Raw genomic sequence first — 7,738 nt, 5'->3', positions numbered from 1 at the left:
TGATATGATGGTACTTGCAGCGTACATTTGGGTTCAAACTAGGCAATCTCTTCTCAAGTGGGGGATCTTGAATTAGTCCAATAGGAGTAATGAGTCCCTTTGCATGGAGTCGATCGAAAGCATCATTTTAGCTAATTCCAATAGGGGTGAAATCCTTTCTTAGTAGCTTTCTAAATCCTCTATTATCCATGGCTAATAATTTCATTATGGTCGAAAGTACCAACACTGTTACAAGAGTAGGTTCTTCTTTCCTTTACAGCCACTGTTGTTATCTTTACTAACCTTGGCCTTCTTGTCACGCGGAGGAACATGAAGGAGATTTGAATCAATGAGGTCTTAAACACGATCTTTGAGGGCGAGACATACTTCAGTGGTGTGACCACGACCTCTATGGTATCGACAATAAGATTTTGGGTCCCAATTGGGATACCGTTTTTCAGGCGGAGGATCTTGACTGGGACCAATGGAGTGAATGAGACCTTGATCGTGAAGACAGTCAAAAGCTTCATTGTAAGTCATTCCTATTGGTATGTATTCTTTAATGGTTCGTTTCGCCCGTGGCTTAGGAGAATTGAGTTTTTCATTAAATCCTTGGTGAGAATTTCGTTCAATAACCATCACCCGATTTGCTAATCCTTCTACCATATTCAAGAGCATGGCAATGACATCTTGCAGTTTTCGAACGTCTTCTTTTAGACTTGATAAGTTTTCCCTGGTATTATTTAAGAAAAGACTTTCATCCTCCTCAATCATGGCCACTTCATCAAGAGAGGTTATATAAGTTGTCTCGATCATGGGCTCACCTACAGGTGTGATAAGGAGTGAAGGATCGAAGGATGTTTGATCTTCTGTGATGGCTAGAACCTCATAAGTTTTATTGTCATCAATCAGATCTTGAATAGTTTCTTTAAGTTTCCAACACTCCTTAGTATCGTGACCCTTTCCTTGGTGATATTTGCAATGTTTATTAGGATCCCACTTTGGTGGCCTGGCTTCTGGAACTAGATCTTTGATAGGTCTTATGGGCATGACTAGTCCTTTGTGGTGTAGTTTCTCGAAAGCTATTTCATAACTCATGCCAAATGGAGTGAACAATATTTTTGACCTTTGGATCCGTGGTTTGGGGGTGATCGTAGCATGTACTTCATTAATGGGAGAGGAAAAAGAAGGATGGTAGTTCTTCTTTCCTCTCGAACTATTATCTTTCAGGAGGTCATCTTCAATGTCAATGCCTATATTATACACAGCCTTGAAAGTATTTAAGTTGTGTTGATATTTTAAGTGCTTTGCATATTTTTCTTGAAGGTTTTTGATGAACATCCTGACGAAATCTTTTTCGGTAGGAACCTTAACCATATTAGCAGAAGTTTCCCTCCATTTGTTGAAGAAAGAAGTGAACCCTTCGTTTTCTTTTTGTTTTAACATCTCAAGTTGTATGTGGTCTTTTTCGTCTTGAATGTTGCACTTATATCTATCTATGAAAGCGTTTGTTATCAGCTCCCAAGTAAAGGTTTTCTCTTTGTCAAGGGAAAAGAACCATTGTTGACAAACGGTTTCAAGAGATAAAGTAAACAAGGAATGAAAGACTTTCCTATCAATCTCCTTAATGTTCATTATGGTTTCAAAGGCTCTTAGATGAAAGTAAGGGTTATCTATTGCCTTGAATTTTGGGATGTCATTGGCATCGAACTTATGCGGAAGAAAATCCTTGTCCAGCGAGACCCCTTGTGAACTAATGCCTTGGAACTTGTAGTCACTAGATAGCTTGCTCAAGCTTTCTTGCATGAGCTCCATTTCTTGTTGCTTCACAGGGTCATCAATTTTGAGGGTTAAAGCCTTCAATGCTTCACTCACGGTAGTCAATTGATTCCTAAGTTCATTGACTTCTTCTTGACTTGCCATTATCTTCTTACCTTTCCTTTTTTTGACGAATCGGTTTATAAAAAAGTAAGATTTGAACAAAGGTGTTGTCCTTGATTAATCGCCCTTCTCTCCTTTACCAAGTACTGTGGAAAGAGAAATTAGGGATGTCAACTAATAATTATTTGGCTCAAACTCTATTCAACATGTAAAGATGGAAGAAGGTAAGAAGAATGAAGGTTGTGATATGAAGGGATCATGTAGAAAATGGAAAGGTGATGTAGGTGGAGAGATGTGAAAAAATTAGGAATAGAATGTACCCCCCACTCAAGTGACGGAAAGAACCGACTCATGCATGAACCTAAGACATGGTCGTGGTGACATATGTGTAGACACCCATTTGTGTCTCCCCAAAACCAAACCTAGTGATGAGTACCTTTCGCGTCGAATCATAATCGAATGAAGTGAAAGTGTGGAAAGTCTAGTATTGTGGATAATTTTAATTTCTTTTCTCTTCTCTCTGTTTTTGAAAACTTATTTTAAGAAAACATCCAATCCAGTTTGGTTGGTCCATGATATGGGTCCAATAGTAGTGTAGTTGGATGGGGCTTGACAAGAGCTTTCCATCTATATATTATAAGCCCAATTCCGATGAATATTGAGGAAGTTATGGCCAATTTACTAAACTGGGCCCGATTTGAGCCTTATATGCGGCCCAATGATCTAGAGGAGGGCCTAATATAGATTTATCATTCCTAATGCAATTAGGAATAGTTTTAGTCTTCTAGATTCTTCTAGAAGGTTCTTTTCATTCCTAATTCAATTAGCATTAATAAATTGACTTTTGTTGACTTTTCAGAGTTTTAATTAAAATCAAAGAGTACTTTTTTAGGAAGATACGATTTTATCCTCCTGTACGGCAATTTTTATCTGATTTTAAGAAAACGCGTGATTTTCTAAATCAGCGCCAAACGCCAGCTGTAGCGCCTGGCGCTACGCTTGGCGCCTGGCGCTAATGTTGGCGCCTGGCGCCAATAGCCATCGTTGGCGCTGGTTCAGTTTTACGTGTGCCAGACTCTGTTTTGATATTTTATCTTTTTGGCTTATTTTCTCTATAAATAACGTGCTAAAAACTCCGTTTTCAATAATCAGTTTTTCATCTATAACTAGTTTTCATTCATCAACAATCTACAAAAAACATTCACCAACTCTCATCAAGATTCTCTTGATTACTTTCTCTCTCTCTATTCTTTATTTTCTAAACTAGCTTTTAAATACAAAATTCTGCATTCATTAGATCTAGATACACCTAGTCATATTTGAAGTTGCCTTCGCCCTAGACGTGAAAGGTTTTAATTTCTGAGGGTTTGGTCCCAAATCTCACTTTTCATTATTTAATTTAATTGTTTTGATTATTATTTGCCTTGAAGTTACTAACGTGTGTATTTTGTTATTAGAAAGAGGTACGAGGCATCAAAGTAAGTACTTTAATGGTTTTTTTATTGATGTTATGATATAGAGTTCATGCTTAGGTTGTTATTATGATTCCTAGTATCATGTCTAGGGTAGCTTTAGTATCAAGTATGATTAAAAGTATGATGCTTCCTATATTCTTCCTAATATTAATGATTGTTAGTATCATGTTAGGGTTAAATATTTGATTTTTATATGTTTAGTGACATGCTAGGGTTTGTTATTAATCTTGTAAGTATCATGCCTAGGATCTTGCTATTATTATGCTTTAACATTATAATGATCATGATTATTATTATTATTTTAATAATTGTTATTTATTGTTATGTTGCTTGATGCTTATTTATTGTTATTTCTTGATCACACCTTTTATGCATGTTTAAAGGGAATTTGTACTTGTAATCACGCTTAATAAGATAATTAATAATCTTGTTTAGGGTTAATATGATTATAACTCAAGTGATTGCCAATAATAGTTTTATTTGTGCATTAAACTCAACCAACATAGATAAACGGGTTTAGGGTTAAACCTATTGATTGTATGTTAATCAGAAAGCGCACATGAATACGATCAGAATAAAGTAGAGGCCTATTATTAGGGCAGGTTCAATCTCTTTTAGGTTGGATTTGTACCTTCATCCCCGAACCCTTATTTGGTTCAAGACCTTATGGAGTTGACGATCTCTTGGATTGTTAAGGGGGTGTAACCTTCACCCTATGAACGGTTTACAAGTTCCTAAAACTTGTTGGTGACTCTTTTGCTCTATCTTCTTCCCTTTTGGGCGGCACCGTACTTTAGTGTATGATCACAGTGGGGTTCAAGATAGAGGGGTTAACGCTTGAAATATTCCCTACAATATGCTCAAAGTGTGTCTAAGACTAGTGAGTGTAATGAGTGTAGGTGACATATTAAGACTCTTGTGTGAGACCAGTGGCTAGACTATGCGACTAGACTCAATTAAGGACTTAACGAGGTATTATTATTAATAAAATTAATCGAATTGATTAACAGACTGTTCAATTAGACACAAAGTGATGACCCAAGCATAATACCGAACTGTCGCCACACTGTGTAGTGTAGCGCCAAACGACAAAGCTGTCGCCAGGAGCTGCACTCCACAGAGTGGCGCTGTAGTCCAAATCGCGGCGCCTTGCTGGAACGTTGATCTGGAACTACTTTCGGTATTATTTCTCTACAAGGTATGCCTAAAGTCGTACTACGTCAATTTTGATTAAATTATTAGACTTTTATTACTTAAAATTAATTATTTAATTAGGCAAAGTCCTTTTAGCCATTAATCAGTTTATTTAATCTTAAACACAAGTTAAACAAACGGTTAGGAAAAACACATAGAGTGTGCACAACAAATAATGCACAATTAGTCAAGTAGGCACAATATAATGCAATGAGTTTGAAACATAACCATGGCTCTATTTCTCTAAAGTTCGGGATATGGGTTAGTGATGAGTGTCATTTATGACACTCATTTGGCTTCTTTTAGGTTGATTTTCATGCTCTTTTATAGCACTTTTCTTTAGTTTTCCTTAGTTTTGTTCATTATTTCTTTAGTTTGTGCTTTCCTTAGTTAGTTTTCTTCTTTGTTTTTTTTTTATCTTTTTCCCTTTTATTTGCTTGTTTTCATGTATTTTCAAGTTATGATAGTGTTCCAAGGCCAGGATTCCCGAGCATTCCTCTCATATTTCTCATCATTTTGGATGCCTCTTGCTTATCATTTGGAGCTCAAGTTTGAAGGAATGCAAGGAGCAAGTTCATGAGATCGGTGCATGCATGTGGTCGGGGCATCATCTTTGGCATGAACCCATCAAAAGAGTCATTTCAAGACTGCCTACCTTAGTGTTCATCATCATCACCAAGACGAGCGCACGAGGATGAGCTAGGACGAAGAAGAGGGAGCTCCCCTGCTGCCAGGTGCGGGCGCGCACGAGGGTAGTGCGGCCACGCACCTGGGTGGCGCGGGTGCGGGCGCGCCTTCCAGGGCCCCTGTTCCGTACCCATTTTCTCGCGGCCACGCCTCTCCCTTGTTGCGACCGCACATTCCGGGGTCTCTTTTGGACGATCTAACTAACTTTTCTCTTGTTAATTTTACTATATATAGTTTTTCCTTCTATTTTTAGAGAGAGGATGATTAGAATAGAATGAGATTTAGTTTTAGATCAAATTAGAGAGATTTTTAGAGAGAGATACTCTAGGTTTTAGTGAGAGAATTTCATGGTGGATTGTTGATGATTGAAGATTTCTCCATTTCCTTTGATCTTTGATCAAGTTTGTAAGGATTCCTTTTCTTTAATTCAATCTTTAGTTTGATTTCAATTGTTTTGTTCAATGTTCATGTTTGATTGAAGTTTGATTGATTTGTGATTTAATTTTAGTTTGTTTAATTGATCATAATGAATTTGTTGTTTAGCTTTGTTTTGATCTTGATTTCTATGGATTGTGAGTAGTTTGATTTATAGGGTAATGGTGAAGCATATATGAGTAATGGATTGATGTTAATTTGGGGAAATTGATGGAGTTGATGATGTGATTAAATTGGTTAATTGATTATGTGCATGTGTGTGTTTGATTTAGGCTAGATCATCCTAGTTATTCACACTATATTGCATTGTAGGTTCACATTGATACGGACCATTGATTTGTGGCTTGCATTTAACGATTGAGGTGTTTTGTGACGTTCCTAGCTAGAGTTTATATCGTAGTTGACGCTAGTTTGACCTCTAGGAAAATAGCTTGATATGCTCTTTTGGTTGCATGATTGGTTTTCCCTCGCATCACTCGACTTAGTCAACTCTTTCCCAATTAGCGGAATCCATTACAAGTATATGTGGATCCAGAGCCCTAGTGTTTATTACATTTGTCCCAACCTAGCTTGTTTAGTTGTTTAGCATTCACACCCTTACCTAACCTTTCCGGAATAGCTTGACTTGACAATATAAGATCGCCCTCCATTCCTTAGTGGTTCGACCCTCGAATTACCATTATACTTGTATAAGGGTGTGTTGAGAGATTACAAATTTTTTTTGGCCTAGGGTAGAGTTAGTTTCAACGACCTAGTCCGACCCTTGTCAAAATGGCGCCGTTGCCGGGGAATGGCGTTGTGATAGTATATTGTTGTTGAGTCTATTCCACCTTATTCAAAAACATAAAAAGATTTTCTTTTAGGCGACATTTGTAGTCGTGCTACTAATAATTTTGTTTGAGATTGTGTGTGCAAGAGAACATGGGAGAAGCTCAAAGGATCACATTGAAAGAGTTGGGCACTCCGGGTGCTTACAAGTATGAGAGCGGGATTGCTCCTTTATTGATTTCGGATGGTGCTTTTGAAATCAAGCCAGCAATGATCACCTTGATCAAAAGAAAACAATATGGTGGTACAACAAGTGAAAGCCCTCTCAGCCATCTCAAAGATTTCGAGAAGTATTTTAATACAATTATTGAAGCCGGAGTTCTTCAAGAGTATATAAGGCTCAAGTTGTTTCCCTTTTCTCTCATAGGGAGAGCCTTAGAGTGGTTGGAGAAGGAGGTAAAGCAGAGGTCCCCAAGGACATGCGATGAAGTTACCAAGGCTTTCTTGTTCTGTTTCTACCCACAAAAGAAGACGGCGGAGGCTAGAGCCTTAATCCAAAGTTTCAAGAAATTGCCTAGAGAGAACCTCTATGAAGCATGGGAGAGGTACAAGGATTACCAAAGGGAATGCCCTCACCACGGAATTCCAACCTATCAAGTCATACAAATTTTTTATGGTGGTTTGATCTCTCAAGGAAGATCGAGCCTTGATGCCGGAGCCGGAGGGCCGATTATGAACAAGACGAAAGAAGAGGTTGTGGATGTAATAGATGATGTAGTAAGGAACTACATGAATTGGCATGACGTAGAGATGGAATCGACAAGCACAAGTGGCTGAATTGATCAATCTAATGTCGTGAATAATTTGTCCACATTAGTCTCGGAGTTAGGAAAGGAGGTGATTTCTCTCAAGACCAAGCTTGAGAGTCCTTCACAAGCTTCTAGTCTTCCCTCCCATTTTAAGGGGAGAGGTATATCTTCCTACTCTAACCCTCTTTTTTCTTCTTGCTTCATGATAAGACAATGCTTGGTTTGTGATTTATGTGGAAAGAATGATCATGATGCTTCTAATTGCTCCAATGTTCCTTGTAATGGATATGATGGATATGAGAATGTGCATGTGAATTGTGTTGATAATAATGATTTTGGACCTAGATTTAATGCTCAAAAGAATGTTGGGAATAGGAATTATCACAATCATGGGAGCTATGATAATTATAACCAAAATAGTGGTTATGGTAACCATGTGACCCAAGAGTTTTGTGGTAACCATAACAACTTAGGTTGTAATGATCAAAGCCATGGCCAAGAATATGGGGA

General features: G+C 37.8%; 1 pseudogene; it reads right to left on the bottom strand.

Moving 5' to 3' along the window:
* Nucleotides 1–6,964: 6,964 nt before the first annotated feature.
* Nucleotides 6,965–7,063, bottom strand: LOC145625913 (small nucleolar RNA R71; annotated as a pseudogene).
* Nucleotides 7,064–7,738: the final 675 nt, after the last annotated feature.

Source organism: Chenopodium album, chromosome 3, assembly GCF_948465745.1.
Source record: "Chenopodium album chromosome 3, dcCheAlbu1.1, whole genome shotgun sequence".
NCBI lineage: Eukaryota > Viridiplantae > Streptophyta > Magnoliopsida > Caryophyllales > Amaranthaceae > Chenopodium > Chenopodium album.
The sequence above is the reverse complement of the archived record's forward strand: the minus strand, read 5'-3'. Positions and strand labels throughout refer to the sequence as shown.